This window comes from Gallus gallus, chromosome 19, assembly GCF_016699485.2.
Source record: "Gallus gallus isolate bGalGal1 chromosome 19, bGalGal1.mat.broiler.GRCg7b, whole genome shotgun sequence".
Classification (NCBI taxonomy): domain Eukaryota; kingdom Metazoa; phylum Chordata; class Aves; order Galliformes; family Phasianidae; genus Gallus; species Gallus gallus.
The window spans coordinates 3,809,304-3,836,777 of NC_052550.1; the positions used below are offsets into that span (position 1 = coordinate 3,809,304).

At 46.8% G+C, this 27,474-nt stretch overlaps 1 protein-coding gene across 18 annotated transcripts in view; it reads left to right on the plus strand.

Annotated features, from left to right (window-relative positions):
- The first annotated feature begins 3,126 nt into the window (after positions 1–3,126).
- Positions 3,127–27,474, plus strand: part of CAMKK1 (calcium/calmodulin dependent protein kinase kinase 1) — an 86,216-nt gene continuing 61,868 nt past the window's right edge. For 7 of the 18 annotated variants that reach the window (XM_046902557.1, XM_040650599.2, XM_025142054.3 and 4 more), the window contains exons 1-2: positions 3,232–3,546; positions 4,597–4,662. The gene's annotated coding sequence lies outside the window, so the exon portion shown is untranslated. Of the gene's footprint in view, positions 3,161–3,231; positions 3,547–4,596; positions 4,663–24,435; positions 24,822–27,474 lie in introns of those variants that run through there. The other 11 variants (XM_046902556.1, XM_046902563.1, XM_040650600.2 and 8 more) reach the window with 4 other exon arrangements.

The following is a 27,474-nucleotide window of genomic DNA, read 5'->3' on the forward strand; positions in this document are numbered from 1 at the left end:
AACTGAGGCACAAACAATTAGTGAATTTGAGTGAAGACACAGTGTGCAGATTCTGCCTCTGAGCAGTTATTACTGTTGGTGAAAGTCACTAGGTGGGAGCTAAAACGAATGTATCTTTTCTTCCCCTCAGGCTTGGTTACTCCAGAATAAATCAAACGGTACAGATATTCCAGAAGAATGATTGCAGAAAAACTTATTCTGCAATAATTATACTGGTTAGTGATTCTGCAGAGAGGGGGACTGATATTTCAGCCTCTGCAGAGCTGGCAACATTTAATCATTATGTTTGCACACAATTCCCAGCACAATGAGGCCATGATTTCCACCTGGTGCTTCTAGACACCATAACAATGCAAATTAAGAACACGTAACGCTGAAAAAGAGATGACCTTTTTCCTATACAATCTCTCCTATCTCTGGACCCACTCATTCCTTCTTTGGCACAGTGGACTCCCTTTGATATTTAACCCAGTCCTCCAGCTTGGAATTTTCTGGTTACACTCATTCTCTTCCTGTCTTGACGTGGAAGTTTTCAGTTGGATATATCCTCTGGCTGACACAAGTGCAGGATTGACAGCAACATTTATGTCCTCCCAGCACTCAATGATGGTTTTATTTCCTTCTGTCCTAACACATTCTCAGGCCAGATTGTACTGCGTGGGGAAAGGTCTCTCTCTGCCATTACGTTAGACATCTGCAGCTGTGCCTGCAGTCATACTCCCAGTGGCAGTAGGTTGGTACAGCTCATTTTCGCTGCTGCCAGCTCCAAATCATGCCACGCTATTTTCTTTCTCTTTCATTGGTGAAGTACTCTCTCCTTCTGTTATCTATTTCTAATTGCTTTATTGGCTAATTTTAGAAAGCATAAAAGTCAAAAGTGGCCAAGTGGATTCTGAATATAGCAGCCATGAAGTCAATCGAGCAGCTCCTCAGTGGTGGTGAACCAAGATCACTCCAGCTGGCAGTACTAAGCACAGCTCTGCACTGTTTTACGGCATCACAGAGAGCTGTGACCCAAGCAGTTCTTAAAGAAACTATGACTTCAACTCTTTATTACCAAACATACCTGTGAAATACCTGGGAAAATGTGAAGTCACCCTTGGGTGACTATAACTCAGGGACAGGTTAACCACCAGTCCTTGAACCCAGAAGATGTATGGGAAATACTCATTACTGACCACTCTACACCCAACCATTAACGAACAGAATACCAAAGCCTTATTTTAACCTTGTTACAGCTGTAGAAGCATCAGTTAAATGTTATCTGGAACTCTTTGAACTGGTCATTGGTGCTTTGTAGTGCAATCATTTATGTGTTGTGAAAGAGGAAACTGAGGCACATGGGTTTTGTTTTCTGGGAGAAATAGCAGCTTGTGACAGAGGGTTGTTACCCAAGTTATTACACTGGGACAAGTGCTAGCAGCCTTTGCCTGAGGCGAAACCTTCGGACCCTGGTGATGGTGCTAAAACTATTTCAGGTGTCACTGTTTCATTAGAGTGACTGATGTTAAAGGAGACAGGTCTTTAGGGGATCCTCAGTCCTCAGCACTTCTCAGTCATCTTCTGGGCATGTCAAAGTCTATAGTGAGGCAGCCCAGATGATTTCCGAAACCCCCGAAAACATTTCTTGGCAGTAGTTATGGCAAAAAGAACTGGAAGCTGAATGTTTCCTTGCTGTACCTGTATGAGCAAGACCCTGTTGGTTATTCTGGGTGTCCCTGTGAAATGGGGCTTTTGTCTTTATACATTTGGATCTTTCAGAGCATGATGTGAGGGATTTGAAACCCAGCTGCATAACTGTGCATACAGGGACCTGTGCTATGGACCATGGAGATGAGATGGGTGCCATTGCTGCACAGGCTTTTTTTTTTTGTGCATCTAGCTGAATTAGAATGAGAACTGACAACGAGCAGCAGAGATGGTGCCAGGATTTGAACTGATTTCTCCTTGCCTTTGTTTGAGTTGGTGTGAAGCCAGCAACGCTGTGTCCCCAAGCTGCCTGCTCCACAGGCAACCAGCCCTCCTTGGTGCAAAGACAAACCCAAGGCTCTGAGGGAATGAGAGCTCTCTTCAATGTGATCCTAGAACTGCTGCCTTCCTCAAAGGCCATGGCACCATGAACACAGACCTAAGCCACTTCTGGACCCCAAATTGCTACAACGATGCCTCTCCACAGCAGCTTCGTGGCTCTCAGCAGGGACCAAACGTGGCCTGGAAGGGCCAGGTAATTTATCCAAGGGTGGAAAACCCAGCTGCATTCCTTCAGAAACCATGCCCTCAATGCATCATTTCTATTTGAAAGGGACTAAAAATTAAATTGCCAATAGTAAAAACTAGAATCTATCAGGCTCTACCAACCTCCCTCTCATTCACATCACATTGCTTTCACCAGATCCAAGAGTTCTTCTCTGCCCCAGCGTTTCTGATTCATGGAGAATGCTCTCCTCCAGGTTTTCTCTCTGAGGATCCTTTCTAGGTTTCTAACATAGGAGTCATCTAGCTGGATGCACGAATTCTTTCCTAATCAAGCCTGCAGCCACACATACTTGCTCAGTCCATCCCTCACACTGCCCTCTCACAGCCAGTGGGTTGGAACTGATGGTCCCCTCTAACGTGGGATCCTCTACGACTCTGTGATCCCCACACCGTCCCTCACGTCCTGACCCCACAATGTCTGTCCCTCACAGCCTGAAACAGCTCCCTGCGCGCAGCAGACCTCTGCTCCTCAGCAGCGCTGGGCTACCAGTTCCACTTCGCCCAGTTAAATAGCCAAAACCCCCGTGTTTTCACCCCACAGCCTGACCCCAGCCCAGGTGTGCTTCTTGTTTTACAATACGGACAAACGTCCCCTCTAAAAAGAGGGTCTTCCCTCACAACCGCTGCAGCGGACGGCCGCGCCGGTACTCCACCGGGCGCCACCTCGCCTCACCTCACGGCCAACGGCCGCCGCGAGAGGCGCGGCCGCCACGAGCCAATAGGAACGCGCGCGAGGGCGGTTATTTACAGACGGCGGGCGGGGAGCTCCGGCCCCGCGCGGCCAATGGAGGGCGGGCAGCCGTGGGGCGGCGCGCGCTGATAGGGCGCGTGCCGGGGAGTTTGGCCGGGCGCTGCAAACAGCGGCACGTTGGAGCGGAGCGGAGCGGCGCGCGGCCGAGCGCAGGTGAGCGGGCGGGAAGGGCGGGGGCGCGCCCGGTGCTTCTCTGTGCCCGGTCGCCTCAGCGGGGGCTCCGTCTCGGCCGGCGGCGTGAGGAGCCCCGCGGGGCCGCTTCGTAGGCCGCGCTGCGTGAGGAGCCGCAGTCCGTGGGGAGCTCCCGGCCTGGGGCAGGTGCGGGACCGCGAGTTGCCTCGGCAGGCGGTGTCCCGGGGGCTGTGTGAGGAGCGGCGGTTGGGGCTCCGGGTGCGCCGTGCGCTGCTGCGGGAACAAACGAAGGAGGGAAATCCTTCCGAAAGCCGGCGTTGTGAGCCGTGTGCCCACAGTGGGAAACTGCTTCCTTTCCGACAGGCTCCGTGATTCCAAGTGAAGCTCGCACTGCCGCTCCCAATAAGGTGTTAACTTCTTTCCCCCTCCTCAGTCTCAGTGTGTTCTGGCGTCTGACACGGGCTGCCTTTGAAGTGCTGCTTTTAGAGGTGGATGAGGCAAGCAGGGAGTTCTTATCTGTGCTGCTGGAAGAGAAAACCCGAAGGCAGAGTGCTGGGGCTGCGGCGTGCCCTGGTTTGTGGCAGTGTGTGCTATGGCCCAGCCTATCTGTGCGGTGAGCAGCACCAATCTCCGGGCACAGCAGTAATTTGCTTTCCCCAGTGTGCTCCTTTGGCTCTTTCCCGAAGAAGGCCAGATCTTAGCAACCAGGAGCGTCAGCGCCGGCCTCTTATCGTTCCAGCGAGGAGTTCAGGCATGTCATTAATGCAGAATGAGAGCTGGGCTTTAAGCTTCGGTAGGTGCTGAGTGGCTGGGTCCTGGTTGCCTTGTGTTTGCTGCCTGGAGTGCCTCTGTGCTGGACCTGTCTCCAACTATTTCTTCTCCTTGCTTTTGGGATAAGTCTCAGTGGCTGGAGCTGGTGTGCTCGGAGTTGGACACAAGTGTGTGGTGTGTGTTCATAGGACGGCACCTGGCCCCAGAGAGGGTGGGCTGTGCTGCTCTCTCAGCTCCTTCAGTCTCTTCTGGAGCTGAGCTGTGAGAGGACCTGTGACCTGAGTTCTTGTCTGTCCCGGTATTGCCCCAGAGAGTAATGATGTGCTGCACGCAGCTTGTTTGTACCTAACTTCTGCCATAGGTTTCCCAGCCGGCGCTCCTAATTAAGTGTTCTTTAAGAGCTGACTGTCTTTGACACAAGGTGCTTGCACTAACTGGTTCTCCAAGACCAGCTTTTCTTTGCTGGGAAGGGATTGTGGAGTTTCTCACCCCCAGGGGCTATTGGGAGGTATCTGCAGAGGGGAGCTGGTCAGCCTGCAATAAAGGGCTTGGCTGTGGGCGTCCCCTTCCCACAGAACCTTTGTATCTTTTACTTGAAGCTAATAAAATGTCATAATGCTCCTGAATCTCTGAAAGAAGTGCTGCTGCAGAAGTGAAAGGAAGAGTCTCAGGTTCTTTCTTTTTAGGTACAGATGAGAGAACAGCAGAGGGGTCCTGGCTTGATTGTGTGCCACCCTGCAGCTGCCAGCTTGGTGAGTACAAGGATGCTGAATCCTGCTTGTGTGCATACAAATCTCAGCTAAAGTCCCCACTTTTTCTAAGAGGGAAAGAATCTTGATATGCTGTGGGGAGGGGTTCCTTAAGGGGCTTGACCTGTCTCAAGAAAGTTGTGGGACATTTGTCTTCAGTGATAAATTATATACCACATGTAAGACCCGTCCTTGTTCCTACTCAGTGTGCTACTGATTACACTGCAGGCAGTTCTTTTATGTGCAGTCTGACTAACTCCAACTTCTCTGCTTAAAGGGATGGGAGGTTTTGGGTGGGGAGCAGCAAGAGTCATCTGTGTGCATGGCTTTTTCATTTTTTTTAAGCAAATCATTGGCTGATGGAAGTGGGGGAGTACTGCAGACCCTATGAGACCCAAGGCATGCAGATCTCACTGTAGCGCTGGCCCAGGCATTAGAAGAATATTTTTTTTGTCTTGTCTTCCCTTGACAGTGCACTATTACAGCCCTGTGATGGATGCTGTTGAAGATAGATACTTTCTCAAACCATGTGTGGGCAGTGGTCTCCCTTGCAGTTGGATAGCTGGTGTAGTTCTGGTCCTGCTGCAGCAGACAAAATGTTTAGAAGGGCAGTGTAGCAATGTTCTGGTTGCTGTGAAGAAGCACTGCTTGAGTAGCAGTCACCACTGGAGCTTATATGGTTTAGACATTGGCTGGGTTTGAAGAGGTGGCACTATGCTGAGCTTGCCGCTCTGTGCTTCAACTGAGAGTCTGCTTGCCAGAGTACTGTCTCTTGCTGGTGTCTCTTTCCTGAAGTTACTGGAGGTTGTATTAACCCAGTTGTTTGTGCTAGCCTTTAACTGTGGAAGGAACAGTCCTGTCTGCAAGCCAAGTCTCCTGTGCAGTACCAGTGCTGACCTTAGAAGAGCCTTTACAGACTCCTTGCTATCTTGGAGCAGGAAAAGGAGGCTTCAGGAGAAGCTACTGTAAAAGCTAGGGGAGCTGGGTGGCTTCTGGGTCTCCAGAGTATGTCTCTGTCTGGCTGAGAGAATAAATCTGGTGCAAATCAGGGCATGCTGCACTATTGGAGTGGAAGGGGCATGTGTTAGTGGGGAGCTCACAGTGAGGTTAGTGACCATGTTGGAGTTGTGGAAAGCAGTTTGCTTGATAACATCTGAAATCAATCTGTGCAATTACTCTGCCTTGAGAAGATGCCCGGGGAGAGCCTGTCCATTGCTGCTGTGAAGTGCAGGTAGCTGATGAGCAGGAGAAGAGTAGGTGGGTCTGTTCAGCTGTTCTCAAAGCACCAACAAACACTGGTTGTGGGGGGGGGGGGAGGAGAGAGGCAGGTTCTGCTTGTGTGGGAGGATGTGGTTCCCTTTTGGAGCTCTGTGCTGATGCTGTGCATGCAGGCAGTGTAAGGAGACAAATGATGGGAGGGGAAAATGGCTTACTTGAGGTCAGTAGCAAAGGTTGCTTTGAGTAGCAGCTCTTCTTTGACACCTACGTGAAGGAAGGGGAGCAAATGCTGCTTCCAGGTGACTTTGCACCATCCTCTAACTTGTGCTCTGGCAGATGCTGGCTGCTGCCCAGCCCTACCCTGCAGCTGAAGTTTGGCAGTTGGAGAAGGCAGGCAGTGCAGCCAGTTTACTGAGGGCCAGTGAGGAGGCAAGTTACCCATTCAGCTGCTTGCCAAAAGTAAGGCCTGGGTTGCATGTGATTTAAATTTGATATAAGGTTAAATGTTACTGGCTTATGCCTTAAAGATAAGAAAACAAATACATCTCAGGAAAAGTAGGCAGACAGCAGTCCTCACCAAGGTTCTTCTGCTGAGCTTTTTTCTTCATAGCTTTAAATTCCTCTTCTCTGATATTGAGTCATTTTATGTCACTATCTTCTCAAAGCAAGTGACATCCTGTAGCAAGTGTCTGATGTGCAGGTTAGTGACCCAGTCATCTAATAGGCAGTTAAATGAATGTGGGTATCTGACTGTAAAAGCAGTGAGGATGATTGAAGTGTATAGAAGCAATTGCTGACATAACTCATTCATTTGTGGCAGATCTGAAGTAGTTAGTAATCTTTATGATAAAGCATCGAAGTGCTGGGTGCAGTGGATAAATGAATGATATCAAATGTAATTAAACATGTGGTTTTAATTAAGACAGTGGTTAAGCTTGATGTGCTTGGAAAAAACTCTGAAGTGCTTAAGAGAAGAAATCCTGATAACTGGTAAACTGGGATGGGTTACCATTCTGGAAGATAAAAATAGGATAAAACCATCATAGGTGTGTGGGAGGGTGGCTGTAGATCTGTGGCTGTTGGTGAGGTGTAAGTTGATATACATACCTTTCTCCAGAAACTCTGTTTTTCAGGCTCCTGTAGTTCTATTAAAGACACACAGGTGGTATCTTTAAGGATTGTCCTTGATCATAGACAAATGTGTTTAGTTAGGGACATGCATACTAGATCAGAATTGCAGATTTGTTTGGAGATGAAACAGGAACTGTAGCAAAGCAGGGAAGTCGTCTTGGGTTCCTAGGGAAGGCTTGTGCCTTGCTTCTAGGGCTGCCACAAATGAACAAGTGTAACTTTTTTTTTCCAGGATTAAACTTCAGGCTATCAAAAAAAAAAAACTAACCCAAAACCATCTGGAAATTTGACTCAGCCTTTCCTATTTTCCAGCTACTGAGGTGCTGCTTTCCATTTTCTTTTTTTTTCCTGTAACCTACACAAATATGGTCATCAGACAAAGTTTATCATTAATGACAGGGTGTAGACAAACTCTGCTTAGCTGTAGTTCTAATTTGCTTAGGGATTTGAGGACTGAACTTGCTGGTAATGTTTCTTAGAGTGGGTTAAATCTTCAGAAACATTTTTGTGCTCAATTGCAGTCTTCAGTTTTATTTTTTGGCATAAGTGATAGGGGCAGAAACAGATGGAGAAGTATAAATATTTGTCATAAGTGTCAAATATGTGACACTGGAAAATGATTTCACTGCTTCCATGTGCTTGTGTCCCTGGATGGGGAAGTTCTCTTGAAAGGTCAAAACCTTTTGAGGACACAGTGTCTTTGTGAGCTGAGGCTTGCAGCTGAAAGGGAAAGCTGTCCCATGGCAGCTGAGGGATTCTTATCCTGGAAACTTGCTGGTTTAGGGAGTGAACCTGGCTGAAAATAAATCCCTCTATTTTATTTGATGGCAACCAGCTCATGAGCTGAGTCATGCCTTGTGATAAAGGTGTGGTTTGCTGAGGACTTGTTTCTGTTGGGTTGCTGCCCTGGACTGGCATTATTTTAGAGTGAGTACCTCAGATGTGTTTTTTTCTGGAAGTCATTTGGGATTAATTTAGCCTGTTTGTCTCTGGGCTGGTTTCAGTGTTTTCTGTAGATTAGTGGCTGCGTTCTGGGAAGACTCTAAAGTGTTGTAATTAATTCTTCAGTGTTATTCAGAGTTTATGGTGAAGTTGTTAGCTAGTTAACAGTGACTGCTCTAATTATTCTGGTGTTAATATAAACAGTGAGGCTGTGATGTGCCATTCTCTGCTGGAACAGCACTTGTATATGTGCCTTTCTGAGATGCAAGTGTCCTTAGGCTCTTTCCTGTTCCTATGCTGTACACTTTGCAGACCAGGTTCCAAGCAGGAAGGCCACAGAAGCCCAGCCTTCTGTTTTGCTGACGCCAGTGTTGAGAGGTAGCTACTCCCCTGAGGTCAGTGGAGCCAAATTCATAAGCCTTACTCATTTGTTTTATTGCTGCTTTCTGCAGTTGCTTTTCCGTGTTAATCTCCGCTTTCCCACATCACTGTAAATGAGAAGGCTCATACCCCATCCTTTTCAGCTGGCAGAAAAGCCTGGATTCTTGATTGGAGTCCTTGCTGCAGAGCCAAGGTGGAAGAGTTGTGTTGTTTTTGTTTTTTTTAATAAGTGGTCAGAAGCACAGAGTTGTTTCTCAAGGTGGGAGGATGAGAGCAGCTCCCTGAATCCTATGATTCTGGTGTAATATCCCGTGTATATTTCTAGGGTTGGCTGCTTGTTTTTTCTCAGCCAAGTGGCTCCATAGTTGTGTGACCTTGTGAGGACAAAACATTAATGATATATTTTGAATGACTATTAGGTCCCTCTTCCACTGTGCATGGCAATATTCTTGTCTTTGCACAGCTGTGTGGATAACATTTTCTTTACCTTCAAAGGAAAAAAAAAAAAAATCTTGCCTCTGGTGTTCTTACTTCACATTATTTCTGCCATGGCTCTTGAACTCTATACTAAATAGATGCAATTCCTGCAGACCACAAAGCTCTGAGCTGCAAAAGGCTGGTCCAGTGTGCAGGATATTAACACAGACTGATTCGTTTTCCTTCTGCTATGGCTTTCCTTGGTAACATGAAGCCCAGTTCACAGATGGACCCAAACACTGTGTGCATAGCAAAGGTGTTAAACAAAGCAGACATGAGGTGCTCAGCTGGGGTGGGGGGAAGAGAGTAAAGAAATGCTGTGGATGCCCAGGCTGAATAATACCTTCCGAGGATGCATTAGTGTTGGATTTACAACTGTTAGTGTCTATGGTGAGGATACAAATGAGTCATAACAAGGAGTGTGAGATCATACTCTACTGACCTGGACTTCAGTACCTATATTTGGCAGTTGAACACTGTATTGAAGCAGTGCTATGCAACCACCTATTGTTGTTCTGGTGGCTGGTGTTCCTCTCTTATTCCTGTGTTGCTCAACTGATTCAGTTTTACCTTGCTGTCCTTGTGAATGCAGCAAAGGTTCTATCAACTCTGTAGTTTATGTTGCCTTATTAACTTAGACTGATGTGCTGTCAAGCCCTTTAAGATAAAAGCTTCAATGTGGGTGCTTCCTTCCTTCTCCCACCTGTAGGTTGGTGGGATGCTCAATTGGAGCCCTGCTGGAAGAGATCTGTAGCTGCTGTTTCGTGGTAGGTCTGCTTTGGTAGCTGCTGCTTTGGTAGGTAGGGGGAACAGGAATGTGCTTCTGCCTTGGGACTGCATTGTGGGGTTACTGCACATGCAGTGTGTGATTTGCTGGAATTGTCAGGAGAAGATCCTCTGTTTCAGCTTGTCTACTGTGTACAGCGCTGTCAGAGGTGGGACTGGGGAAGTGTGAGCATCTGAGGGGGTAGGAAATGTTTTATTCAAATGTGGGAGGACTCTATATTGCTGCAAATCAGCCTAGACCATATAAAGGTGCTATGTAGGTTTTGCCTGCCTTTGTCCTGTGGTAGAGTTCAAGAACTTCAGTGCTTTCAGCTGGCAAATCAGGCTAAATTACTGCTGTGCCTTTTGAGAGATCAGGCATCTCTTCCAGTGTGTTTCCATACTCTAATCAGGCTTCTGCCTTTTCCTTTCTCATGCAGTATTGATGTGAGCTGTGCCTGTAATTTGCCTTGAAGCAATAGTAAAAAGGCATGACTTATTCATAGCAATTTCTAGGAGTTCATTCCTAAATGCCAGATAGATTGCTTCAAGTCAGACTGCAGAATGGAGCTGACCTTTTTTTTTGTAAGGATCTGAATTTTCAGCTTGCTGTTTCAAAGGAACTAAAAAGTGGTCATCCAAAATGATAATCATGGATGTGAAAGGGCAATATCAGATTGTGCCCTACTTGTGGAAATCAGTTCTTCTGTGGTGCATGCTTCCAGCCACCAAATGAATGAGTAAAGCAGTTCCAAACATCTGTTTACTTGCCTCATGATTTCTCATATTAAGAGTATACATTTTGCTCCAGGGACCAGTGTTGTCCTTATACAGCATCAGGCACAGGTGATAACTGAGCCTGAAATGCCAAATCAATGGAAACCAAAGCCTCCAGATCAGAGTCAATGAACCGCAGACACCTGAAGGATACAAGGCCAAAGGGCAGTTTCTTAGCTACAGAAACGTACCTGGTTTGACTCCAGCGCAGTGTGTTGCTGAGCTGCCATGGTTCAGTGCCTGCCCAGCTATCCTGTGGAGAAGCCCCTTCTCCCTGCAGGACACAGGGCCTGTCCCTTGCTGCTCTCAAGGCTGAGGCTGCTTGGTGTGTGTACACCAACCTTCTGCTGATGGCATGGCTGCAGTGCTTGCGTATTTCGGGTGTGAGCTGGATATGAATTCCTAGATTCACTGAGGGTGTGCTGTGGCTTCTGCAAAATACTGAGTCTCATTCCATAAGACCTTGTGGAGCTCCCAGAATCTTTAATATTCAGTGTTCTTTAGGTATGAATAAGTATTTCCTTGCCCTGAAATGTTTCCCTGCTGTTAAATTCATTGCAGCTTCTAAGACAATACATCTCTTTCCTTCCCTTTCTCCTCCCATGCCCCAGCTTTTATTAACCTGGAAACATGCTGACACTTCACCATCACACTGGTTTCTAGCACATTGGGGAGCTCTGTAGTTTCTTTGCAAGCTGTCATTGCAGCTACATTCAAGGGAAGATGATGGCTTACTTCATCTCCTGGGGTATTTGTTCTTCCTAGCTGATGGCTTTCTGCAGTACCTGACAACAGACAGCTCTGTATGTGTAGCTGTTTCCCTTTAAAAGGAAGGGATGTGGTGAAGGGGAATTGAAGATAGTTGCATTATTGTACTTTAATAACTTATTTTGGCAGGGCTGTCTGCCTGCAGACTGTCCCACCAGACAGGTGTATTGGTTTGAGCCTCATTGAAGGGTCTGTTCCATCCTCATGACTTGCAGGTCACTTGGTGCCTCTTACTGTCATAGGAGTTTCTTAGTTTCTGTGAATTCTCAGCAGTCACTTAAGTTAGTGCCAGGTCTGGTTCCTGGCAGGCAGGGGGCCTGAGTGAAGCCCCTGTGGTTGTCAGGAGCAGGTACAGGCACTTGCACTGTTCAGGATGAATGCTTGCTGGCAGCCAAGGCAGCTTGCTTGTTCCTTTTCAGTTAATACATGGTAGTAAAGTAGTTCCAGATATGGTTTACTTGTTGACATTGAGAAGTGGCATTTCCAGCAGCAGTTCGTTTCCCAAAGCCCTGACCTCTTCTGAACCCTTTCACAGCTGATATCTTCCAGGCTGTGCCATTCTGGCATTTGGGAACTCGCGTGTCCAGGCTGAAGCACCTGCAGTCAGCCAGCTCTGAGGCAGAAGGATTCTCTTGATTACTTCTAACCTCACAGGGCCTGGTTCTTCCTGTTCTTTACAATCCTGTCTTCCAGCTAGACAGTTCTGTGGGGATTCACCAAAGGCTTTTTGGACAAATGCAGTTCCTGCATGGAGGCAGGAAGCCAAGAGCTGGAGCAGAGACTGCTGAATGGCAGCAGGCATGGAGAAGTGTGCTTGAGAGGGACTCTGAAGATGCTCGGAGGTCACTGTGAAGTCTGAACAGCAGTCAGTGGGGGAATGTGACAAGCAAAAGCTGGAGCTGTAAAGGGTGTGGCAAGGAAAACAATGTATGTAACACACTTCTGTCATGGTCAAGAGCTGAGCTATGTGGCCTTGGGAATCCTTTACCTTCTTTGCAAAGCTAGGGCAACTGGAAATGTTTCAGCTGCTGCAGTGAGCATTGTTCTGGCTGTTGAAATTAGTCAAGGAGCAGTGTGGTACCAGAAAATTCCAGAAGCAAAGCAGTCCTCTAATAACTGGGTCTCTAGCTGAATACCCTCTAGACTTCTCTTTTGGAGGTGACTGTTGTGGATCAAGCATGAACTGTACTCTTGCTGTCCTTTGTTACATTTCTCCATACTAAAGTGGCCACGAGCTGTGGTCATAGTGCAGAAGGGATGCTCAGACGGTCTGTGCTCTTTGGATCTCTTGAATCTATGCTCCTCTGAAGCCATCTATCCATATGGATGACAAATGCTCCTTCACACCCAAGGCTGGGAGCTGTTGGGCTTACTATGCATCTCACATGCTGAGGAGCAGCTGCTCCTTCCCTGGGTGCCAGGTAGGACCTGCATCTGGCTCTACACTGCATTAAGCTAAATGTGCTCTGTGTAGGGTGGGTGGAGTCTCTCCTGTCAACCTACTCTGCCTGCAACTTGAGTTTCCTTGGAAACTGGTCACTTTTTTTAGTCTTTTAAGCCCACCTCCCAGAGAGTATGGGAATTTTAAGTATTTACATATATCGTAAGAATGATGTAATTAAAATTCTTAATTTTATTTTTCTTGTATGAGGTTTTTTTTATTCCTTTGATTTAAAGAGTGGTAGTAGCTAATTGGATTTTAGGCCAGTCTTGCATAGGCATCCGGGGGAAGGGACTGCAAATGAGCCTAGTTAGCCAGGAAATTGCACATTTAAATATAGTTCTCAGTAGGGGCAGCAGAACACCCCAGGGGCAAATTAAGAACAAAATCTCTGCTGACGTGTTCATTTAGCTGCAGACATTGTAAGAGAAACAAAAAGGAAGCCTGGAAGTGAGGGGAGCAAGCTGAAGGGTAGGAGTCCCATCTGCTGTGTTTCTGTACTGTTGCAGGTCTCTCCCAGGCACCAGGATCCTTGTCTTGTCCTCTGCGTTGGCTGGTGTATTGGCTGATTCCAGGAGGAAACTACTGAATTGACTTTTTGGGGGGTGATTTCCTTAGAGGATGTAAATCCACGGTTCACATAATGCCATGAGGCTTCTCTCACTCTTTTCAGCTTTGGCACAAATCATGGTGATAGGAAGATGAAATGTAGCACCACCTTGTTTTCCCTACTTGGGTTAAGAGGGGACAGCTTTCTCCGTGAGGCTGCTGATGCTTCCCAAATTGATGAGTGGGATGGTGCTTCCTAACGCTGTGGTATAGACCAATTTCCCTGACTTGGTATGCTGGGGAAGTAACTGTGGTTAGTGACAGGAGCCTTATTCATCCTGAGTAAAGATAGATCCTTACACCTGAGTAATTCTTGACTGAAAGCCAGCAGTGCTCTTGAGTTTGACTAAAGTATGGGTGTTAAATTTCCAGCCCTGCTTGTCCCTTGATTCCTGTGTGGTCAGTGGGGTGTGCAGCGGAGCTCACTTGCACTTCATTGTTTCACAGTGTTTCTGAACCAGTCCTTGACAATTTTATTTTCACCTAAAGGTTAAGATACATTGCTGCTGATGGGGAGGAAAATGTGGAAGAGCAGTTCTCATTTCCTCTGGCTTCAGACACAGCTCTCAGTGCTCTCTGTTTTGTTCTGATTATCTCCTTGGGGCAGACAATGGGTTCAGGTAGACAATTAATAGAAATTGTTTCATCCTAAATCCTTCCCTCTTTGGGGCTAGGGGACTATTGGCTTTTTAGGCTACCTGGAGTAAGATTTCACAAAAGCTGTGGACCCCCAGAGTGGAAGTAGCAAGCTGCTTATCCCACCTTATCTGCAGCGTTTCAGAGCTTTCATCATGCTCCCTGGGTGAGTTTCATAGGGCTCAATGGGGAGCTGTGTGTGCTGTCAATGCCCAGCCCTTCTTAGTTGTGAAGGGCATGGGTGCCTTTAAGACCTGTTGGAGGGTTGTGTAACTTAAAATGGCATGCTTGTTGTATCTTGATGACTGAAGTATATGAATCCTTGAGCTTGAAGACAAATGAAAGGAAACAAAGGAAGGAGGAAAGCATCTTTTTTTTTTATCACAGGAGTATAGTTCACCTAGTAAGTATTCTGTTAGCTGTGGGTGCTATGTATTTTGCAAACATCTTGAGAGACCATACCTTAAGAGAGTCCTCTTACTTCACAGGGTTTTCTGTGCTGCTGTTCCTTAAATCCAGTACATGCAGACTTAAGTTATTTTATGCAGATGCCAGCTGGGGCCAGACTTCTGGGGGAGTTCAACACCCCCTTAAAAGCACATGCCTTTTGGGGATCATTTCTTAAGCTTTTTTTTAATGCCTGCTTTGTTTATAAGCTCTTTGAGCTGGAGTTAGCTTTTTAGTTTGTTTTAAAGCACTAAATGCAGTAGGGCAGTTAGCTCTATGTTAATTGGTGCTGTTGTCATGCTGTTGAGGAGCTGGAGTAACCTGGCCAAATTTTCTCTCCTAGGCTCAATGCCTGGATGTCTGAAAGGGAAAACTAATTATAGTATGAAACAAAGAGAACAGACTGGCCTAAAGGAAATGTCATTAAGGTTCTCCTCAGACCCTGGGTCAGCACATGTCAAATCACAGCTGCATCAATCTCTTAATTTCTTCCTCCTTCAATTTAAATTACCACCAAGTGATTTCTTGGAAGTGTAACTACATTTTATACCACAAGTATGGATTTAGAGAAAACAGACAGAATTCAGAGGTTGGGCTGGAGTTGTGAAAGGCAAACTGAGGACAGCTTCTTCCCTTTCCTTCTTGCTTTGTGCAGAGCATCGATGTGTGTATGATGACTCTTCACTGAGGTCTGTCTGAGACAGTGGGTATGTGGGTGACCCAGCTCTCTGAGAAGGATACTGGAGATGTCTATGTGACTGGTAGATACAGCAAAAATAAAAAGTGCTTTCTGAGCAATGTATCAAGCTGCTGAGCCCTCTTCCTTCACTTCTAAGCTGTTAATGTATGTTCCCCTCTGCCTCCAAGCATCTGCTAATGGTCCCTGTTGGAAATGGAAACTGGGACAAGGTGGACATATGCCCTTACACAGTATGCTCTTTCTTGCATCTCAAATGTACTGCTTGTCGAGGAAGGAAGAGCCATGAATCCATAATACAAATGTGCAGTTTCATTAATCGTTGTCCTTTGTGGTTCCTCAAGATGGGAGATCATGGTGTCAGTTGGAGCCACAAGGTGGGACCAGAACCATGGAAATCAGTAGTTGCTTTTTAAAAATGTGTATTTCATTTTTTAACCTAGTTTCCTTCTGAAACCAGACCCTGTGTGAAAGATGAACCATATATGTCAGTCCTGTCTCCTACCCTGCTGTGCATCAGCTTCTGGAGCCTTTGTCCTCCTGCACTGAAATGCCTCACAGCAGTTAAGGCTTCAGAGACTTGTTGTCAAGAGTTTTCATGGAAGTGGTTGGCTGGGTAGAGAGGGAAGGTGTTAAGATGAGAGTCTCCATCAGTTAGTTCTGCAGCCCCTGGGCAAGCTGACTTGGTGCTACTTCTCCCATCTTCTGTTTTTCTTGCTAGCCCCACTGTACCCTCATTTCTCTTTGCCTGCCTGTGCTGCTCGGTTCCAGGCTCCTTGTGCAGTGATCAGTGCTGGCTGAGTGCTATGGCTGTGTGTCAGTGCTGGGCTGCTGCAGAAGTCCCTGAGGAGCAGTGGTGCTGGGACATACAGATTCTGAGCCTCAGGGCTGCGAGTGTCCTTCAGAATGGAGCAAAGAGCTCGGGGAGACCAGCAGGCTGGGAGGTTCAGGGTGCAGATAGCTTGTCTGTCCACACCCTACTACAGACATCCTAGCATTAAGAAGACTCCTAAGAAGTCTTTAGAGGATTGCCAGTAAGGCTAATGTGTGATGGCACACTGCTGTTCTTTTGCTACATTAGTTCATCTGATGTTAGTTGGCATCCTCTAGGTAAGTGGATTGCTGATTCTGAGACCATCTTTCCCTTTCATAATTCATGTGGAGAGTTAATACAGAAATCCCTGAAATACAAAGCAGAGCCAAAGAATATACTGAGTTGGAACGGACCCACAAAGATGAGTGTCCAACTCCTGGCTCCACAAAGGAACACCTGAAAATCAAACCATGCTTCTGAGAGCATTGTCCAACGCTTCCTGAACTCTGGTCAGTGTGGTGCCATGGCTGCTGCCTTGGGGGGACCTGTTTTCAGCTGGAAAGAGGATTTCAGCATTCCTCTTCTAACACTTCATCCTCCAGCCTTCCCTGAGCAGGTGGAGATGAACCCTGTTGCACAGAGGGAGGAAGAACAGCGTCAGATATGGGTACAAATACACCTGCCTGGGACCACACTCCTGCTGAGGGAGTCAGTGGGGTATCTGTGTTCTAATGGACTGAGCAATTGCAGTTTGGCTTGGGTGCTTGTTAATAAAGAGTAGCACAGAAAATAAAATCCATGAAAGAGTTTTAATAACTGGGGAGAATAATTGTGAAGTACTTCAGAATATTAACCAATGGCTGAATGCATTTAATTAGCTTAATGAAGCTGGGTGGCTGTGTTCTTTTTTTAATCAAACAGATGGGCAAAACATTATGCACAAAAAATGAGTTCTGAATACAATGAATGCGTTTAATTAGCAAATAAAAGAGAAGAAAGGGGGGTTTGTTTTTCAACTTCTAAGTGAGGGATTCTTCACTACTGAGTGTGCTCAAAAAAGCCTTAAGAGTTGTGGTTCCTCTCAAGCTCTAGGTTGTTGTAGATAGTAATGGCTTGAGAGTTTGAGCTGGGAGCCAGTTGTGGTCTGTGGCTGGCTGCACCTGTGGGAGGTGAGTGTGCTGGTGGCAGCAGTGCCTTGCTGGCCCCAGCAGAGCTGTGCTTGCGTGGTGTGATGGCATGGAGCCATCAGCAGCTGCAGTTATGGGCTGGATCCCCAAGGACATGCTCAATAGCAGTAATACTGCTTAACCTGACGTTACAAAGCCTTTTACCTAAGTGTTTGTGTGATCACATATTATTTTTCCACCCTTTCCCCTTCTGTAATAGTAGATTGAGGTTAAGCAGCGAGGAGGTGAGTTCAATGTCAAACGTATGGTGCTGCTAAAGGTGCCCTCTGTATTCAGGGCACCAGGGGAGCAGTGCTTGGAGGCCTTGCTCAGAGGGCACACGGCCCCATCTGTAGTACTTCTGGCCCACCTGAGGGGACCACTTGCTGCCTCTGGTTTCTCTGTCCTTGCTGTAGTGCTGGCTCCTGTCCACTTGTGCCTGTTAGAATAAAACTTACTTATGTCAGCTCAGTCCCAGGGAAGGTCCCAGTCTGCACCTGGCTGTGCAGAGGATTTGTTAGCCTGCTGCACGTGTGTATACACACAGACATGCATGTTTGTGCACTCTTCTGCCAGTCTCTCTAACCAGCTTTCTTGTGCCATAGGAACCTGTTGCTAATTAATAACCACCTCTCCAAGCTGGAGACTCCCTTCCCTGTGAGCCTCAGTGCTAATGTGGGTCTGTAATATAGATCTGTTGTATCCCTGTCTCACTAAGGCTGTGAGTGTTTACTCAAGCCTTGTGTTATAAGCTGAGCAAGCCATTTTGATATTAAGCCTATAATAATAACACCTTGCAGCTAAAGAGCATGTTTTTCCCCATCGGTGGATTACTCAGCTCTCTTTTCTTTTGAGGGAGTGTTTAACAAAAGCAGAGACTTTCCCAGTCTGTGTTTAATTAAACAGAACTCAGAGATGTCTTTTCATTTTGGTGCTGTGACTATATTGCTTTGCAGCCTTATCTCTGGGGCAGGCAGAAATGGAGTGTGTGCTCTGCCTGCGGTCAGGCTGGCTGTCTCCTGTTGGGCTGTCCCAATGGGCCCAGCAGCTGATCCCCTGTCTGCATGGGGACCTGCAGGCTCTGATTGCTCCTTGGTACTGATGGGAGATGCAGTCCTTGTGGCAGCCTCCAAATTTAAGCAGGTGCTGGAGTGGAACCATTTGGAAGTTCCTTATTCCTGTCTTAAGGGATTTTTTGTGAGCAGATGGTGATGTGCTCTGGTTTTGCTTATTATTGCAGATTATTTGCCAGCTAATTTTTGTGACTAAAGCTTTGGCCTGTAGACTGTTAGGAATCCTGGACTCAGGTTTCTGGTAGAAATACTTGTGTTTGCAAATTTTCAAATCTGTTTCTGTGTTTGTTCCCTGATGTCACTGTTAGCAGGAGATTTCTCCCTGGAGCAGATGCCCTCTGCTCTGCAGGGAAGGGGCAGCTCTTGGAACAGAACTTCCCTTCTGGAGGCTGCATGAGAAGTGGCACTTTTGTACCCAGTTCTAAGTTTGTTTAATTTTAAAGCCTGTTAGGGTTGAAGTCCTAACCACAGCATCAGTGCTATTGTGCTGGCCTTCCCAAGGTCACACTGCTGTTTCATGTGGCACAGTACAGCAGCAGTCCTGCCACACAGTGTGAGTTTTGTACTGGCAGTGCTCTGTCTTCAGAACTGCAGGCTAGCAGCCGGAGGATTGGCCTGTAGGCAGCTTACACCCATGGGGTCCTGCAGCCACCTACCCATCTCTCCCTCTACTGAAAAGTTGCTATGACTTTTTTTGGCTCATTTCTTGCCACCTCTCCATTCTTCTAAAAAAAGAAAATTTCTCTCAGATGTCTCTGGAGAGCTGGCTATGGTAGCTCCTTGACTGATTTATTCTAGTATTTTAACATTTACTGGATTTACATAACAGCCAAACAGTCTGTTTCAGGAGTTTAATATAAACCTGACTCTAGTGAGTCACATTCATGTTAGCAATAATGCAAAGAGAGGCAGCTGGGGGAGTGAGGAGGTGACTTTTTCTAGGTTTCTGCACTGAAATATCTGGCTGCTTGAAATATCTCTGACGCCTTGTAGCTGCCAAGCTGTGCCAGCTCTCCTCCACCATCAGGGACTTCTTCTGAAACTTTGGAAGGTCAGTAGGTGCATCACATCAGCGCTCCTGGCTGAGCTCGAGGGCTTTCTAAAGGTATCTGTGCAGTGCTGGTGTCTCAGCAGCTTCACAGCTGCATCGGGTATGAGGTGCCAGCTGAGCAGGGCTTGTTCTTCAGGGCTGCAGAAGGGAGATCCATGGGGATGATTAACAGAAGGGGTTCCCACGGTGTGGCACGTAATCTGCTGCTTCGAGTCCTGTCCGGGCAGAATGATTTTGGAACTCCCCAGTTCCTCTTGCATAGTTGTATGTGTGCAGCAAACCCCTGGAGCGCTTCTGCAGGCAGTCAGACCCCTCCTTGCTCCTGAGGCTGTGTGTGCTGGTGGGATTGTACTGTCATCAGGTAAAACAGATCCTCAAATCGTGTTTTCTTTTAGGAAAATCCTTGGTAAAAGACTGCAGGAATGGAATCGCTGGGTTTGTGTTTGCATCTCTGCCTATGTTAGAGCTGGCTGTGCAGGCAAGCAAGCGCTTCTCGCCCTGCAGCTTGCCTATTTGGATTCTTTTCTTTAGAACAGAAAATAAGTGCTGACTGATGAGATCCATTACAGCACTAATTTTAGAGCATGCCAAACACTAGGAAATTGTTTTCACCCTTCAGTCTCATTTCTCTTTTCCCAATCCCTTCTCACTTTGTGAAAACTGTCTTTGTCATTCTTCTAAATGTCTGGTGACATCCTGCTCGCTTATCTTCAGGCATTCTCCTTCCAGCCCTTTTCTGATGCTTCTTCGCTACCACTTGACACTGCTCTTACAAAAGCTCCCTGTGGCCACAGGCAGCCGGGTTGGAGTGATGCAGGAAGGAGCCCTCCCATGCAGCCTTGGGCAGCTAGTGCAAGATGCCAGCAAGTCCAGGGGGAGCAAGGGAGGAAGCTTCTGAGTGGAATTTCTTATCCTTGGGCGTCTGTGGCTCTGTAAGTCTTTCCAGTCACACCCCAGCTTGCTTTCCCTATGAGCAAGAGGGAAAATATAACTTTTGCTTTGGTGTGCTGAAAAGTTTAGGTAGCAGTCCCATAGCTTCAGCGTTTCTCCTTGGCACTGATGAAACTTGAGTCATTGCTCAAGAAGATGGAACAGGCAGTGGGGGAAATTCAGTTGGGAACTGAAATACTTGATCAATGCCAGAGGAAACAATAGTGCACAAAAACCTAGATTTAAAACATGATTGCTTTTGTCAGCTGGAAGCTTGCACTGGCTTGAGAAGAGCCTGGATGTTTAACTTGCTGTCTCAAGTGAAAGGTGTCTGTCGATACCGCTGCTTCTTGCTCACAGTGTTTAGCAGAGCCTGATAGTGCTCTAGATTAAAGCTGGTGGCACAAGTCCAATGGTTTCAACCCATCCAATTTTCAGAGGCTCTCTGGAATATGTTTTTTCGTGGGTTTGGCAACCAGATATGCCTGTCAGCCGCTGCTGCAGCCATTAGCAGACAGATTTCTGTAAGACTGATGCCTGCCCTGGAGGGACCTGTGAAAATCTGCCATCTCCTGCCCCATATCCCCAACCCTTATCTTGCCTGCAGAGTCCCGTTGGGTGGTACATCCCTCAGAGAGCTCTCCCTTGCTTTTTGTGCTGGAGTCCGATGGAAAAACTCTCTGCTCCTAGCAATTATTTCATGCCTTTCCTGGGTGTGCTCTGAGCCCCATGGTTGCTCAGAAGTGTCAGCCTGCAGGAATTCAGCAGGCGCATGTCTTCATAGTCAGCCTTTGTGAATATGGCTGAGATAAACCCTTTACTGAACTAAATGTGGTAACAGCTAATCCCTTGGAAACAGTCACCTGGACCCTGCCTGATGAAAAGAGGCTTTGCTGCTCTGATTAACAGCACTGGAAAGAACATTAACTCACTTTTATTTGGAAATGAAAAGTACCTCTCCAGGTACTCTCCAGAGTTTAAGGGATTAGGTTCCAGCTGGAATATTAAGGTATGTTTTTTGCAACTTCCTTCTAAATCTGTAGCTTGAAAAGGCCAGTCAGTCCTGATGGGAGATTGCCGCTGCATGTACCTGTGCCCTGGGGATCTGCTGCAATGCAGGAGGCTGGGAATGCTGAGGAGTGTCCCTAGGAGCAGTGGAGCAGGGCGCATCTTTGGCACTGTCTGCCTGTGCTGGAGTGTTCTCCTGGGAGCCAGGGCTCAGCATTGTGAGTGAGCCCTGCTGGAGTGGCAGAGCAGTGCCTGACGGACTGAAGCTTGTCTCATCCTTGCAAAGAGCCAAATGACATGACCGTTTCCAGTTTGTTCTTTAGCAAGTGCTAGAGCCCATGGAGAGCACGGTGCTATTGACAACTCTGCTTTGTTTGCTAGGTGTGATTTGCACTGATTTCTTTTTTTTTTTTAAGTACAACTCTTGCTTTCAAAATCCTGTACTGGAAATTCTATATGCATTGAAAACAAAACTCCTGCACTTAAGTGAACACCACTTCAGGCTGTTTTGAGACCAGGATTTTATCTTGGTGCTGGTTTCCACGAGGCTGCATGCACAACTGCTAAGCCTCTGCCCTGGCAGCTGTTGATCTGTGGGAATTGGGAATCTGGGTGATAGTACTGGCTCAGGGTGGGTGAGATCTGCAGCAGGCAGGAGCACTGGGGGGCCTGGTGACAGCTCAGCTCTCCCAGCAGCAGGCTGAGGGGCTGCTGACCCCATTCTGGGGAGGGCAGCAAGGTGTGGTGAACGTGTCAGACTCTGTGTGATGAAGTAGTGACAGGCAGGAGTAAAACCTGACTCTCAAGCATCAGACTGCCAGCAGGAATCAGGCTCCTTGTCTCTGCAGGAGTCTCCTCGTCTGGAGTGGAGAAGTCCATGGTAATTGCTTGAAAGAAGGAGGTGACTCTTGCCTGTCCCAGGCATGCAAACTGTTCTCACTCCCTGGGCTTGTACTGCATGCCACGCAGCTACTTGTCTGCTCCACGCCCTCTGCAGGCTCACTGCCAGATGCTGCAGTAAGATGATGCAGCACCATCTCCCTTCCTGCCTGGGCTTCCAGGGTGGGACTGGGAACCCTCTTTATTTATTTCAAGGCCCACCTGACATACTGTGTGAATGAAGCACAGGTCCCATGCAGCAGTTTCTCCACAAGTAAGATGAGTTTCTAAGCGTGTCCTTATCTTAATGAGACCTAAGCAAATGAGGCATGTTTTGAGGTACTTATTTAGTTCCAGTCTGCACATCTGGAGGAATAATTCAGTTGAATTCCACTGGAGAGGTGGTATGACTCCCTCTGCTTTCTGCAGAGGCACACAGTGTGCTTGGCATGCTGTCTTGAGGCCTGAGTGACCCAATACAGTGATGTGGTGATAGCAGAGCAGTCTTGTAGTGCAGCTAAGCAGATGTTATGCTCAACTGCGATGGGAAGGATGCTCTTCCCTTGCTATTCCTAGCATAGTGTGAGGTGGGCCCTTTTCTCCAGCATCAAACAGCTGTGTCTGAGCTGCCTTGTAGAGATGCAAAAAGTTTGCAGAATGCTGCAGTCGGAAAAGTTCCGTAACCAAATGACTCCTCTGGGGGAGAGGAGCGAGGGGGCCTGCAGAGAGTCATGAGAGACAGATGTAGGAACATGCTTTTTATGGGTTGAACAATTTTTGATGCAGAGGCGGCAGCATTGTATATAATTCTAAGCTGGGGAGTTTCTTGGGAATGCATGATTGACATCCAGTGAGGAGAGCAGGATGTTGTTTCTCATCAGGTTGGCATTCCCGCACTCCATTTATCTGTCAGCATTCCCGTGGAGACTCCTCTCTTTGGTTGCCTTTAACCCATCTCACACAAAACTTCCGTGCAGCCTCACCCAGCATCACGGAGCCAGCAGCACTTGGGGACCCAACAACTTCAGTTCATTTCTCTTCATCTGGTTTGCTTTAGCTGCACTTGGGCTTCTTTCTTGCAGCTGTTCTTCTGTATGCCAGCAAGCAGAAGCCTCCAGGCTTTATGTTGGCCTGTGGCTTGTTCCTACCCGAGTGCACTGGTGTCAGCCAGCCTTGCTCAGGAGAGGAAGGACAGGTGGTTTGGTTGTTACAAAAAGGGCCATTAAGAGTTTTGCTGCAGGATAAACTTCAGCCCAATTCTTCCTCTTGGCCACGTCCCCTTAATTAAGAGTGTGTTAAATGCTGTGAGTCTGAGCAGTCTCGCTGCAAAGTAAACCAAGAGTGTGGGATTTAGGTGAGTCTTTTGTTATTGCTGAACAGGGCTTATACTAATAACTACAGTACAGATTGAACCCAATCCCTGATGAGCTTTCTGGGAGTCTGATTAATCTGCTTAACAGTGGATCGGAGTTTTTGTTTTGATCTTTTTCATGAGAGTTAAATTTTTGTCCCTTTCATAATAGCTGCAGCTCATGTAAGCACAAGCAGGATTGCTTTCCTAATTGGCTTCAGGTCTATCTGTGTCTATTATGTTACAGTTTTGCAGGAGCATCCGTCACCATGGCATCGGAATGTTTCCTATGCCAAAAGCACTTGATAAGTACATACATATACGTGCATGCATACTTTTTTTGGTCTCGTGGAAAGTGTGAAGACATTCTTCTGGAAGACTGTATTTGCATGATTGTATTCCCCAAATAGCTAGCTTTGCAAATAGCTCTTTTTGGCTCATGCTGGTTATGGCTCTGGTCCACGTGCCATTGTAGAGAGAGGTGTCTTTCCACTGTCCTTTATCCCAGAACCTGTACAAGGAGAATTTTACTTTTCTGTTATTTATGGTTAATATCACAGGGGTGGCAGGGTAGAGTTCACTAGTGCTGGACCAAGACAGTCAGCAACAGAGCTGGGCTCAAAATCTTCTCATCTGAAGGTCAAGATAGTCAACGTATAGCAAGAGGAGGAGAAAAATCAGCAGCCCTGTGGTGGGGAAAGAGTACAAGTGTCCAGCCAGCCACTCACGTGTCCCTGGGTAGGCCACAAATGCTCTGCCTTGCTTGGACTTCTGAAAAATACAGCAGCAGTACAGAGAAGAACAACACTTAAAGTGAAGATGCAGATGTTTAAAGGCTGTATGGCACAAAATGCACTGTGGTGTAGAGCTGGGTGAACCAGGCTACCCAGCCTGAGTGTTACCAGAAATGTTCCACTGTCTGCAGCAAAGGCTTCTTCCTGTCTTGATGTCACCTATTTTTGAATGCAGTTGGTGACTGCTTTTCATGTGTGAGTGCTTGTAAAAATGGAGCTCCCAAAACAGACACAAACTGTTTATATGTATTAATGACTGAAAGCTCTGGTTGTTTAAAAACAGAGTGACAATGAAGTTGCCCTGGCAGTGCTCTGTGGAGTAGATCCAGAGCCAGTGGTAGGACAGCATGATGACAGATGCATCCAGCTCTGTCCTTGGGGAGTTTGGTCATTGCTGACTTTACTGACATGGTAATGGTGAGGTGGGAAGGAGTCTTACAGGGGTGAGAAATGTATGTGAAGTGTGTAACCTCCCTGGGACTTGTGCTACTGCGGAGCTGAGGGTCAGCAATATCTCACCAGTAATTTCCGTCTGGAACAGGATTAAACCCTTAGCCTGAAACCGTGGGCTTGTAATGGCTGGGCCATAGCTCATAGGAGCTGTTTGATTCTGGGTATTTTCCTAGCAATCATTTCCTCCCACCAGTCCTCTGGGAATTCAGCAGCCAGGAAGGAGAGCTCTGTCAGTGACCCTGGCAGCAGGCCTGCTGGACTCCAACAGCTGCAGGAGTATTTCCAGAGGCTGAGACTGTCCTTGCATCTCTGCAACGCACTCCCAGAGAAAGGGATTAAGGTACCCTGATACAAGTAAGCTCCTTTCTTCACTGCTTTCTCTAGCCCCATGTTGCAACTGTTTATTTGCTGAGAAGATCTGTCTTTTGTTTTTGTATGACCTCTGTGGAGAGAAATTGGTGTTGCTGGTGGGATCTAGGTGATCCAGCTGCCAGACCTGGCTTTGGGTAGGATCTGAGCTGTCAGTCCTGAAGCCCTCAGTCTGAGTCCTTAGGGGGATGTGTCTCAACCCACCTGCAGCATTAGTGCTGTTGGCTGTAAGGATGCTGAAAACCAGGTTCTCTCTACCTGAACTTGCACCTGCAGCTTGTGGAAAAGCTGTATTGCGGTCACTGGATCTAGCATACAAAGCTAGCAAGGTTTTCCTCTATGCCAAAGGGGAAAATGAAGATGAAACAGCCTCAGCTCCATGGAAGAAAGCCAGTGTGTGTTGTTGGCTGTTAACATCATTAGTCCAGCACATGCAAATTGTGAATTCACTCTCCAGTGAGAAATCTCTATTCTTTTATATTCCTTTATATGTAAACACACATGCTGATGGCCAGTGATGTGAAAACCCTGGCTGCATTTATCTGCCGGTCCATTAAATGTTTCAAAAAAACTAAATTTTGTGTGTTCTTGAATGGCAGGAGAACTGAATATGCAATACCAAGACCTTGGTCATAACATTTAGTTTGACCGTAGTGTGGTGCAGAACAACTGAAAGCATTTCTGTGAACTTATTCCACTTACTGTGGTTTTTTTTTTGTGCTGTGCTAATTGAACATGGAGAAATTAGCAGCTGCAGAGAAAGGCTGTGCACTGGGCTGTGAAACAGATGGAACAGACTAATCACTTGTGTCAGCATGGGGTGCCTGGCTGTTGGCTGGGCACGTTTGGAAGCTGCTTTGCATGTGGCCATTGATGCTGGGGCAGCTGTGAGACCTTTGGGAGAGGGACCAGACCTGCTGACTGATGTTCTTGCCTACATGTTAGAGAGAGGGCACATGGACTGTGTGCCCTAGGCCCACTGTCTGAACTGAAGCCAGCAATTCCCAGACACCTACACCTTGGTGCTGTTTCCCTTCCTGTGAATGTGTACTACAGAACATTTGTGAAGATGCACGCATTAATTTTGCAAGGTGCTTGGTTTCTTTTGGAATAGAGGAGTATTAAGTACCATAAGTGGCTTAACTTAATGCCTTTCCAGCTTCATAAAAGAACTGTCTTGAGAGCAGTGGAAGGATGTTGAAAGTTGGGCTGCGGCGTTGGCACCTGCCTGTGTAGTCCTGCTGGCTCTGAGATATGGGCTTGTGTTTGCATTTACAGCATGTTGAGCTGAATGAGAGGCTGATGCCAGCAGCCTATGTGACTTAACTCAAGTGCTAGCTGAGCTTGGAGGCATCTCGAAAGATGGTTTTTCAGAACAGTTTAAAATGTAAGCTCACACATGGTTTTCCTCCACACTTTCATCATGGGGTTTCCTAGCAGCGTGTTGTCTACCTTAGCGTGACAAGATCAGCAGCAATTACACTCGTGTCTGAAATGGGAGCCCCTTCCTGACCTTAGAGTGCTGCTGCATTAACACAGAAAATAGACAAGTGATTTAGGTAATGAAATGATTTGCATTCGGTCATGAGTTGAATGAGACTTCCAGAGCCAATGTGCTTATTCATCAGATGACTCACGTCTTAGTCACTGTAGAATAAAGTGCTTCTCTTTCTGGGTGCTCCCAGAATGGCATGGGTAGAGATGAGCTTAAAATGTTTACCTCCCTCCCCCTTTGATCTTTTTTTTTAATACCTTAAAAAAGAATGATTGTGGGAGGGAATATAATGCAGTTAAATCAAGTTGGAAAGAACGTGATGGGAGGTTCATCAAACAGAAGTTGAAACAGCTCTATCTGGCAACTAAGGTATATCCTGAGAACTTAGCCTGGATTTCATAGCAGTACTTTAATTAACTTTGCTGTTTGTTTCCTGATCAGGCATAGTGATCTCATGCTTCCAAATCAGACTTCTCAGGCTTTGTTCTCAGGGTACTTGAGTGTGTCCACAGTCTGGGTAAGTACAAGTCTGAGCCTATTCTCAAATTCCTGTGCCACCTGCAGCACGTTAAAGTGTGTTTAGCTGGAAGCTGTCCTTTGAAACACTCTTGAGATTGCTGTGCAAATAAAGCCTTGCTGTTTTCAACGGTTTGTTTATTTGTAACTACATTTTTCTATTACTAGAATATTGAAGAAGTTGACTTGAAACCTGATTGTTCAGGTTTAAACAAGTGAACAGCATATCTGAGAACCCGGGGGAACAAATGAAGTTACTTTAGATAAAGCTGGCAATGGATTACATCTATAGCAAACAAGCTGAGGCTTTCCCCTTTTCCCTCCAATCTTTATCTTCCTTCTAATATCACAATCACTGTGCAACAAATATAACAAAGGCTACTTCTCATCTAACTAGACAAGCCTTGAGTGGCACATGCTGATCTCTGCTTCTCCCTCAACCTGCACAGCTGGGAAGTAGCCCATGTGGGAGGCCTGTACAGGGACTGACATGGGGCATTGCTGACAGTTTAGGCGTAGGCTTTGCTAAACTGGATTAGTTAAACTCTTATCAGTATGTCAGAGATCAAAAAAAGGATGCACTGGCTGTCAAAACCAGGAAGCTGAAGGATGGGCTTTTGCTGCTAA